Source organism: Spodoptera frugiperda, chromosome 12 (assembly GCF_023101765.2).
Source record: "Spodoptera frugiperda isolate SF20-4 chromosome 12, AGI-APGP_CSIRO_Sfru_2.0, whole genome shotgun sequence".
NCBI classification, from domain to species: domain Eukaryota; kingdom Metazoa; phylum Arthropoda; class Insecta; order Lepidoptera; family Noctuidae; genus Spodoptera; species Spodoptera frugiperda.
Window position 1 is genome coordinate 11,936,139 of NC_064223.1, and position 12,895 is coordinate 11,949,033.

The following is a 12,895-nucleotide window of genomic DNA, read 5'->3' on the forward strand; positions in this document are numbered from 1 at the left end:
ATGCATACTAACAATCAACTTGTATCAATCCAGGACTGTGAGGTGCATGATGTGTGTAGAGTGACAATCTCTTAGATCAACTTGGGAAGCGACTTCTTAGCAGCCACCGAAGATTATTGGGATGAAATGGTACATAACTGTTGCATTTTACTTATATCTATGTTTCCTTTGTTTCCAAAAACAATTACATTTTGGGTCTTTTACTTTTCATGTACATATTTTTTGAAACACTTTGGTTAATGCATGTTTTATTATTCCTCCATTTGAACAGTTTGGTTGCATGTTTGGTAGCTTTAAATTATTTTTAAGGATAATAGACAGCATTGTCTGTTTATCTCATTGTTATTAAAGTAAGTATATAATTAAAATAAAGATCTAATCAGACTATGCTGCGTCTATCTACATAAACATAGCTTTTATCTTTTGATTATATTCTTTAGCTAAACGAGTTTACACATTTATGTAACTTGGAAGGTAGTTATACACCTACACACACATATATAATTATGTATTGACATCAAACAGTTTGTCAAATCTAAGTAGTTTTTACCGCAGATACTTTATAATGGCACTGAGTCATCACACTTAAAGCTATTAAAGATTAACTTCTGCTATAAAAACAACCAGTTTGTTTTAAAATCTCGACTCTAAAGAGTTTTTATTGTGTGATGTAGTCTAAATATAAATTGTAAGTAGGTAGATGGTTGCGTCACTACACCATTGACGATTGAAAGGACATGAATACTGCTTTGAAATCAGGTCTCATGATTAGCATAACAATGGAACTTCTTTGAACAATTATTGAAGATATAACTAAGCATAGATAGTTATAGATAAAACCACATTTTAAACCAGTAGCTGAGCTGTTTTTAGTTAATACAGAATGCAGAAGCATGAGTCTATATCATCTTATACTTATACTAAGTTGAGATGAAATAAGTACCTAGTTTTGTACCAAACAGAAATGTAGTGCAAAAATATGTTATTTTAACAAGCTGGCCTTGTTTTGCATGGCCACCTCACAAAACCTTAGTAAATTATGCATTAAAACTTTCCTTATAACTACAGCAGTCTGGTTTGATTATTGGCACAATATTATTTTTAAGTGTTGCATTTAGAGAGACTGAAACATTCGGCGATATTTTTTTTTATCACGCGTTTTTTGATACGGATGACCACTTTAACCTATTTTCAAGTTTCCCCTGTTAACAAGTGGTTAAAAATAACTTTTAACACTTGAAGTGTAACACGAATAATACACAAATACATAGCCACTATTATTTGTTTATCATTAGGAAATTTCCCACCAAAATTCCCAAATCTTTACGAAGATGGATCGGCACGATTGTTGATGAATTCCATGCGTTAAGTCTCTATCTCAGTATTTAAAAATATATTGTAAGAAAAATTTGGCATCAAAACTATTACGGTAATTAGCAACAGTCTGTTTCGGCGTGCAACACATTAAAATTTTGAATGTCGTCATTCTAGAAGGCACTTTCAACAGCCAAATAACGCCAACAGCTGCGTTGTTATGGAAAGAGCATTCGTATGTCTCCGTAATTGAGATTAACAACCTATTTACGTCATTAGTCGGTAGTCCTAAAGTATTTTCCTTGTGCCTTATCTTATCTAATTAGATAGTAGGAATAGTATTGCTCCACATATTGATAACCTTTATAATCCCTCGCTGGCTAAATACAGTTAGTAACTTTCTGTTACGCGTTTTATCCCTTTATTAGCGCAAATATTTATGGTCCCGTAATCGACCCTGACACCAGCCGATAATATTTAATTACGTTCAGCGGTATTAAAAATCGATCGGACACGAACGAGCCCAGCTGTTCAAAGGCCCCTTAAAAAGCGACTTTATGGAAATAACAACAACGTTGCTTGTTTATTCAACGATAATAATGATGATAAGTGGGAATGTCCAGTCGCAAAAAGAAAAATTTAATTGACATGTCAGACAAACCGACTGGCCGTTAAAGTGTTTTATTATTGCTATTCATGTACCTATGTAAATACAATATGATCGCATAATATCGTGTTGAATTGAAGATACGCGGCACGTCGTGTGAAACCTTTCTTATCAGTCATGCGTGGCGTGACTTTGTTAAGTCTTTGACATCATAGAGCGTCAAGAATGTCTCTTAACATTTCAGGGTCTATTTAAACGTTAAACAATGCAACCCTTAAACTTTTAATGAAGTTACCAGCGATAAAATGTTTTAATTTAAATGTTTTCAGTACTGAGAATGATGGCAATCATGCAGGAAGGGAATAGTGAGGTACCGAAGGAATTTCTGGAGACGGGACGGACGGGGCGAAGGAACGCGATGCCGGATATACTTCACCCACAGAACGCTGAAGCTAGCACTGCAGACTTGCCCTCCAGATTGCAGCAGCTTACTGCAGCCGGTAAGCTTAGCACATAGCACATAATCTGTATATCCCATTAACCCATTTCTCCTTCCATTAAGCTTTCGAAAAAGGTACCATTTCAACATCAAACCCTTTTTTATTTACTTGCGTATCCATAACAATTACCAACGATTATTTTACGCTATTGTTAGTAATCCATTTTCAGTTGCCCAGCTATCGTTCCTTTTCATCTACAAGGGTCAATACCTAAATATGAAAGCTAAAGGTCGTCGGTTTAACACGATATCTTTAATCGTTTTTGAGGTATTAGTGTTCTAGTTAAAAGACAGAAATACTTTATATCAGAAATGAGGAATATCTGCGGAAGGTCTGATAGACTTTTTACTACACCATATTGCCATACTAGTATAATTCTAATTTATATTCGGTCAAGTTGGTTGGAGTATTCTTGTTTACATCCATTTCCAATTAAGAGGATTACAGTATGTCAATACCCATAGTAACCGTTAAATTCTTATTCTGGGTGCGGCTATTAGTCGTATTGGTTCTATTCGCAATGTATTTACGTTTACCGTAAGATTATAATGGCCACTATCACCGTTTATTACCCTTATAAGCCTAAAATAATTATCAGTATATACTCGTATTTATCTTACGATAAAATTTATTACTGCTGCGCCAACATAATTGGATTGTAACTGTTCATATAAATGTTTCAATGCGGTTGTATACAATATAAATTGATCTTTTAGTAAAACTTCCAGGTTGTATAAGTTTGTAAATCGACTCGTTTTTATCTGTTGTGTTAATGGAGGCGAACGGAAATGTGTTGAAGCATTGTTTTTGCATAACATCCGTTCTGTAGCTTTCATTTCTCGTTCGTGACGTGCTGTCGACGTCAAACGTCTGCGTTTGCAGCAGACACCATTTTTTCTGAATTTAGGTGTTAAAATACACATATAAATAGTTGAGTTACGTATGAAAAGCGTCAGCGTCCACATGACTCCGGAATTACCGCAGTAAACTAATACAATTTTGGGCACCTAGCCAGAAATCACAAACCACGTAATGTAATTGCTTACATACATTTGTAATCTAAATCGGCTTTAGATCTTTTGCACAAATTCCCATGTAATTTGTGGTAACCGTACCTACATTCTTGGTACGAGTGGCTGTCGGTAACACATTGGTTCTGAGATTGACGTATTTTGTTGTTAGCCTGCGTCATTAACTCGTAATTAAAAGACGTGCACCAAATACGTCCGTACTTTTACCGTTGTTTATTTTCAAATGTTCTCTTCTACTCTTACCTTCAGAGTTATAGAACTAAGGGCAATGGCAAAAGCACCCTTAAGTGTTTTTCACCAGAAATGTGCTATGTAGCTATACTACGAAGATGCAATAGCAAAGCCATGAAACTATATGTTTCCACTGAAAACATAGCTTAGTTGAGTCTGTTTCCACCAGTGCTAGGCTATGTGTACCAATGACTTTTCGAAGCCAAACGCACCCACTGCAACATAGCATAGCACATATCTGATGGAAAATCACCCTAAGGACACAGTCTATGGCTTAATATCAATATTGATTAAGCAATAATCATTAACGCTTTTGTCAGCTTATAAATAGTTTGTTTAAGTTCTTTCATCAGAATGGTCAACAATATCAACCTGACTTATGTCCCTTTGCTTCTAAACATCTCGATAACGAGTAAAATCGATTGTGGTTCTTGGTAAAGGTAGGATAGCTAGGTAGCTAGTTAGGTACTTAGGTGTTTTCTACCGAGTAACCTCAATTCTATCCAATATTAATAATGTTGTGCGCTTTGGCGTGGTCGATAGTTCTAATTAAAAAAAAGTATCTAGCTTCATAAAATAGTAGAAAAGGATCGTTTCGATGTTACATAGTTGTAAAATGTTATCAAAACAATTTGTAACACAATACGTGTTCAGATGTTATTTTAGTCATAACTGGATTAAATGTTGCAGGTCTAATAAATAATAATTATTCTCAACTATATTCTGGTAGCTAAATAACTTTTCGTCTATAATTTTGCGATAATTCTGGATATGACAGAAACCAATCCATAGAAACAGAAAACAACATGGAAATCGGACTAGCCGTTTTCAGTTCTCGCTGTGACTTTGTTGTAAACAATTCGTTTCAACGTGACTGCAACTCGATTTAATATGCGATAGTTTTAGATATTGTTTACGATATATTAGCTTATCACAATCCACCTGTCACTGCAGTAATTGAGGGCCAGGAGTGACGTAGATCGGCTCGTAATGCGTCGATAAGCACAGGTTATCGCACTATGACGTTGGAACTAATATTATATCTTGAATTATGATGAATTGATGACACAAAATATAAAATTATCGCCACTATAATTATAAGATAATCAATCATTGTTTCCATGGGAATTTGTTAGGAGAAATAAATAACTATACTTAATAATAGCTTGTGGGAAATGACCACTAGTTTTATCTGAAGAATTAAGTGATTATAATTTGTTTAGGAGATTTGCATCGATTTGATCTAAATCCCTTTGCGTCTAAGCGTCTATCCGAGGAGACGATCCACGTGTAAAGTTCACGTGGATTCACACACACGTTACGATAACCTAACAGTCTACTGACCTAAATGATTACTATTATCACTGCGGGGTTGTATGATAGCAATCAACCAATCAGAGATTCAACATCCAATACTGTTATGGAAAGTCTGTAGATATGTACTGAATAATGAAATGATCGCAAAGTTTATGTAGACAGACGACTGAATGTTGTGGGAACGCTCGACCTTCTCATAATATTGAATGTGGCGATGTGAAACCACTGTGATGTGGCCGTTCTTTGGTGTGCATTGCGGACCATGTACTCGATTTAATATGAAAACATCTAGTGTTTTCAAAAATGCACAATGATATAATTTACGTCTTGTACGGTAGGTACTTAATTATTGAATTTTTCTAGCATATTTTTGAGGAATAAATAAGTATGCTATTTGATTCAAAAGTTTGATGACCTCATATTTGGCGATTTTGATAAAAATTCATAGAAGAGTATCGTTTTTGACATTTCTGTAAAAGTATTGAATTTTACTAGTTGGAAACTAGGGATTACTAGACCTTATCTACAGTCGAAAAGTAGATCTCACATTTACAATAGTTTGAGTATGTACATTTATCTACTCTTTCGGCTAATAACAAGTTTAGTACTGCGTTATTGTATTACCGTTAAAGGACGATAAATTCCCCTTCAATAACTGGCCATTCTATTCGCGTTCTATTGTACTCGAACCGCGTAAAGTGGACGCTGATTGCAAGGCCGATGGGTATTTCTTTGAAAACTATAATTCGTGTACTAGGTATAATAGTATAATAGTGTTACCGGAATTGTAGGATTGATATGGGTAGTTTGTATGTTATACGGAAGGTGAAATAATAGGGTTCGTGATGAAGGAGAACCCTTCTCATCATGTGTATCCTTTGTTGCATTTCTCCGGTTTCAGTACGAATCCAATCCCCATATACATACCTATATGGCTATATACAATAAGTTATAATAATGAATATGATGGACAGTTGCATTGTTCCGTAAATTCATTATGATTCGTTAATATTCTCGGCCACAACACTCATAACATAATATTACTGGCGAAGTAGGTATAAATCTACTTCTGCCAAGCTTTTCTAGGAATATCAGCCGTGTCAAGATGTTACACAATTCTGCCTAACTCTTGTTGGAAAATGTAGTGCAATATTACGTCAAAAGGATTCGCATCGAGATCGGAATCTTATTGCTCACAGGCAAGTAGGGCAGATTATTGCGATTGAAATGCTAAAGGTGATGAAATACGGCTGCTGTTGCAATAAGGCTACAAGAGATTGAATTATATGCAATTGCATATTATATTAGCACTAGAATTTGTACTAGAATATGATGGGCCTTTTTAAACCGATGACGTGATTCATAAATATTTGCTGCACATTTTGGTACAATGGTATAAGTACAGGAAACCAAGCGATAACAAACAGAGTTTGAAGATACGAAAAGTTAGTACTTTTGCAATGTGAAACTTGTGTCAATGGTGCCAGGGAATTTAGTTTTGCTTTGGAAAACCTTTATTATGCGTATTTTAGCAGATCAAACACTTATTACTTACTTCAGGCCTTTTGGTGCATATTTTAGCGCTTCGATACTGAATATAAGCCGAACTCTAGTTATTTTGCAGCCAATAAAATTGTATACGTTCGTATTTCATTGGAAAACGATAATAACAGAGAAGCCGTGATCGTATCGATCTTACATGTTACTCTACAAGGGTAACCTATAACTGATTGCTTTGTTCGTCGAGTGCTTTCGTGCCTGTAAAAAAAAGCACCGCATATACTAATCCTTGTAACAATGAGTAAAAACTAAAATTGTAATTAGATAAAACGTGGGTGTTCTATTATTTCTTAGGTACATCTCCGCCAACACTACCTTTTTAGGGTCTATGAGAAATGTGATGCGATATTATTTTGATGCTACCAACGAAAGAGTTTACTCATTATAATGTTTCCAAAAGATCAGCTGACCTACATTTACGTAATTCATATTTCATCAAGGAAATTCACAAACGATCTTTACAGGCTTTTGCGTAGAATTTGCCCTGATGATTCAATAAGGGAATTTGCCACCCCCTCACAATCTAATTTGCTGCCCCTCTTTTAAATATACAAGACCGAAATTCGGGGAATGTCTTAAGATGTAGTCGTTATTTTCTGGAATATACAAACATGATTAGATCGTTATCATAGAAATATTTCACGATAGTCCCTAGCCGAGACAAAATTAAATATTCTCAACTTTGATTCAATAATAATTGATCGCTACGTTGGTCAAATGAATGTAACCTTGTACATACCTATGCAATGTTAAAGGTCTCAATTTCTTTCCTGGCTTGAGCATTAGAATATTGAGATATATTTTAAGTCCTAAGTTAATCTCGTTAAGACCTAAGTACGTATAGATTTATATTGTTTCGCGTAAAGGTACTTTTTGCTTTTCTTCTAAGTACCTAGTACCTATTACCTATTTTGTATTCTGTAGAACTTGAATTTATCATACTTACTTTGTATTGTGATAAATTTTATTGTTCTTATGTTTCAATATTGCAATATTAAAATGCCAATATTCTTATTGGGTTTCTATTTGACTTCTGTAATATGAAAGGTACTACCTTTACTACCCTATACGTTACGTAATATGGGATCGATGTCACTATCACTTTCAGTGTCGTAACTATAAGAAGAACGTAAGACCGTTCAGTTGTTGATCCGGTTTACAAAAATAAACAACTTTTATTTATAATTTTACTAGCTGATCCGGCAAACTTCGTACCGCCACCTTTTAAACCTTCCCTGGACTTCCACAAATCATTCAAGACCAAAATTAGCCAAACCGGTCCAGCCAATCTCGAGTTTTAGCGAGACTAACGAACAGCAATTGATTTTTATATATAGAGATTAAGATTATTATAACTTTCGTGAGACATACTTAATTAATTATTATGTTATCGGCTTACTCACTTAACTGTTTGACGTGGAACTCGAATAGTTTCAAGCCATGCTAAAGCTCATATTCATGTGCAGCATTCCTCGACACACGACGACGCGGCCATTGTCGCGCTGCTACTAATGAATATGAGTCTAGCATGGCTTGAAACTAGTCGAGTTCTTTGTCAAACTGTTACGTGAGTAACCCGATAACATAATAGTTAATTAAGTATGTCTCACGAAAGTTATAATAAAATACCTTTACATAAATATTAGCGCTTAATACTCTAGACCGATTTCAGAACAGCATAGTTCACGCTTCGTAAATATTCTGTAATTTGCCCTATGAAACATGAACTACTTTGAAACATGCGAAGCTCATATAAAATTGAGCTGTTAATAAAATGTAAGTAACACTATTATATGGCGGGCGTTTGCACCTTGAAGTGAGTCGAAGTGAGCTAAAGATTTTAATCTCCATAATATCATCTTAGAAGATCTAAGGAGTCTCAACTACTCTCAACAAAGCAATGGGAGTTAAGGAGAACAAAGTCGCTTTCTCTGTCCCTATGTCCCTTTGTATGCTTAAATCTTTAAAACTACGCAACGGATTTTAATGCGGTTTTTTTAATACATAGAGTGATTCAAGAGGAAGCTTTATATGTATAATACGTGCATAATATATCACCATTGCACCCATACGAAGTTGAGACGGGTCGCTAGTTAATAATATTTAAAGTTTTTTAGCTACAAAATACTCCACATTAATTATTGATAGTCACAAACAGTGCACGATGTCACGAACCGAATGCAGTTGTGTATTATGTCATCTAGTCGATAAAAGTCATTCAGTTGAAGGCCAGTACTTATTTCAAGGGTACCTACATAAGAGTCCTTGCGAACTAGTGTTTCGTAACCGATCTTACGTCACTAGCACGTTTATTGCTAAATTATTCTGCCAGCTACATAGTTCCGACCGTTACGTAACGTGTCAAGTGTTTCGTTCCGTATATTATGAATATAGTTTGTTAAATAACACCAGAGGGCTTAGTTCGAATTTCTTTTACGTTAAACGTAAACTGTCTGATTGGCCGATGCGAGTGAACCAACCAATTAAAACGCCAACGCTCTCGTTTCGATCACGTTAAACGTAAAGCAAAGTCGTACTAAGGGTGCGCTATGGATAATATAAGAATAACTTTAAAGCACCTGTCTTACGTGTCTCTTATTTATTTCAGACGCAGAAACCCAATCAAGTTCGTCAGCTACGCCGTCTGCAGACCCAAAAACACCCACTAAAAAGGACGACACGCCCAGTTGAACTGCTTACCATACTCTCAGTCCCCAAGGACTACACAGGACTTGCCCAAAGCTAAAGTAATCTCAATCAGGTAAATAGTATTACTAAGCACTGAGTAACGTAGCCCCACCTTATAGGGATGGTATGGTGTACAAATGTAGCTCTTATATCTAGATCGACAAGATAGAAATTGCATAATTTTAAGTATATAGGATTTGTGTACACGGGCGCTTTGTCGAATTTATTTTTTGTGAAATTATTAGTTTTTTCTATTAAGTATCTGAATTGGCGTAAAACGTCGTGTAAACATGTTTGTTTGTAACTAAGTCGAAACAAAATCAGGATGATTTTCTATGTAAACTTTGTTTATTTTATGTTATGTATTAAATGTTTTAATTTAAGTAAACAAAGCTGTGTTGTAGTAAATGGGAGTGATTTGTATAAAAGTGATTGATATTTAAGAGTGTCGTGTAAAGATTGGAATTAGACAATACTGATATATTAGTAGGGAATGAAGTAAGTGATTATTGATAAACAGTAATTAGGCCGATTGGTTTGAAAGGTAGCATATGCTTCTCTACCAAAGAAACAGGAGACATGTAGAACCGCTCAGTTTCAAATCAACACAAATTTAGCAATCGATACGTAGTTGTGTAAAGGACGCACAATGACATGGCGCTGTTGGTCAATATGTTTTTATATTCAGTGTCCTAAAATGGCGCGATAGTAGTAAGTATGCGAACTTTAGTTGTGAATGCGTGACGTTCTCAACAGATAGCTTTAACTGTACTTAGCATTTACTTGGCACAGTCAAAGTAAGTTTTTGGAGCTGAAACATGTTCATATCTTTTATATCAGACGTTTCTTAGGCCAAATTCATATCTATTAATGTTTACCGCTCAACTCAGAACTTCGACCTGTAATAAGTTTGAAAAGTTTCGTACAAGATCGAAGCAAATTGGGCGAAACTACGTGACGGAAATCGGAAACATTAATAAATATATTTTCATATCATAAATGCTGAATGCAAAAAAAAAGTAAATGTTATTTTTTAATACGCTCGAATCATATCGATTGAATGAAATCAAGACAAATCATGTTATGTGGCTATATTATGTGCTTTAAAGCAATCTTTAGTTATTAATGAAACTGGCATGTTGTTTTGTAATAAACCACAGCCTAATCGTATAAAATAGACTTAATCGATCATATCGATGTTCAACACAAATAATGACTTAGCAATGACGACTTCTACATAAAAAGTAATGTGATTATAATGCATAAAAACTTATCATTATGACTTTGCAATGACGTGACGCGGGGATTATAAAAACTGAAAGCTTTTTTTAATAACGTTTTTCCATATTAGGTTGCAATTTTAGTGTGCATTAAACATTATCTGATTGCACCTTGACAATGCGACTATTAAAATGATCGATTCACCTCTCGACTGTGCGGAAATCAATAAATTATAATTACACATTGTTGTCTCAGCTAAGTGTCGGCAGCACATATTATATCTGTTTTACTAATGTACGCTAATTTATTTGTATAGTTATGTTTCTTACTATGATGGTTTATCATAAATCGTGCAGCTGTTTCATAGATTTAGGTCACTAAGTACGCTTAAATTGTAACTAATTTATTTATTAGTAATTATTTGAAGAGTACAATTTTGTTTTAAAGTCTCTACACATGTAATGAATACTGTATATAAGGTGCTGTATCATTTATATTTATTTGTTATGTTTACAATATTATGTAAAGCTTGTTTAGTATTTTCCCCTTTAATGTTGTGTGTATTGAACAAAAGTTTGCACTCTCAGCGAAGACGTAATATCCAAAATGTGTAATAATAAAACATTTCGTAAATATGTTTAGCTTTGACTGAGTTCGAAACATCTGAAGCAGTTCATTAATCGAAATTAACATTAACGTTACGTTTTATTAAAAGTCCAGACGAACTTGATACGTTTAAAAAAACTAGCTTCAATTGAAATGTGCACATTTTAATGGACTTTGACTCAGTAAATTGTTTCGAATTGATCTAATGATGAAATAGCATGTTCTGTGGGTTCAAACTAGTGCAATGTGATGTTTGTGAAGGATGCTTGGTGTTTCCTAATGATCTATTCTATAGTACCTATTACACTACATTCGCTACGCCAAAGTCATCAAGTCAATTACTTTGACTACACTATTTCGAGGCTGTACAACTTAATGGTAGCTATCTCTAATATTTATATGTAAAACCTGTAGTCTAGTTTATACCTAGATACTAGTTGGTGTTAAATTCGCTATTCATCATCCATTTTATCTTTCTACATTACTGTGTTCTTTTCTTACAATGACTTTGTAATGTTTTATCATTGATTCACGCACAAATTATTTTCTTTTAATAAGTGTGTAATAATTTTAAGTATGCAGTGTAATTTACTTGCCGAATTAGGTTATTTATGAATTAATTTCAACTTTTATTGTAAAGGTAAAAGTTCGAATCTCACAGAAGTATTGTTTAAACAGTTTGGTCTGTAGCGTAAGAGGAATATGATTTTGATCTTGTTTTCATCATGAATTCTACTTACTTACATATCCATAAGCATTTTACGAAAAGTAAATTAAGCACTCGCTGTGAACTCTATGCCTTTATGTGTATAGCTAAAGTGTACAAAATGTTTACTATGTAGATTAGTGGTACTCAACTCGTGTTTTAAAAGACATCTTCGATTTTTTTTTAATTGTCCTAGCGGATTGCAGCTGTCAAATCTTCACAAATGTTGAGTATCGCTGGATTAGATGGTAGTAATGTATTTTATCAAACTTACATCTTTTTGATGCAAGGTGATTGGAGACGCCACGAATACTCAAGAAACTTTCTTGGAGAGGTTTTGTTGTTCAGATAGCTAATTGGGCATTATCGGTTATCGGTCTACAGTACATAATTACTCTCAGATACTTTACCCCATATCATTCAGCCCATCGAGTGGAAAATTAGAAGTGGAATTTTTATTTTCAACAAATAATAACAAGTCGTGACTATCGGTCATTGACCCGCTCACATTAAGAGCTGTTTCAATATTTACCATGCTCCTATCACACTAATCTTTTAGCCGTTCGTTCATAATACGGCGTAAATTAACTAAATACCCACTCGAAGTTTACGCAAACTGGAAGGAAATTGCCTAAAAATACAAATGTTTTTTTTTTATTTCATAATCCGCCATTTTGAATTGTCGTTGGTGTCTCCCATCTTGTAAAGTTATTCTAATGCTGGCGCCATATTTGACATAGTAAGATTTTGGAAAGTGAACTTTGTATTTATATGTATAAAGTTCAATATTAGGTATTTACTATCGTATACGTCAAGTATAGTGCCAGCATTAAGCGCAAACAACGCATCTCTTTACTAAACTGCCTTATAATCTTCCTCGTCTTATACACATCGAATTTCAATGTTTTTGAGGCCTATTCGGTGTTTCGGTGTTAAAATTAAAAAAAAATAGATTGGTGTGTGTATTCCACGTTACTATGTTTTGCCTCGAAAAATTTCTAACTGTCACACTCAGAGACCTTTAATGATTACTTAAACTATTCCTTAGTAGGTAACCATTAAATGACTCTGAGTACGGCGGTAAGACTTAAATGTTGTCTTTTATGTAATTTTC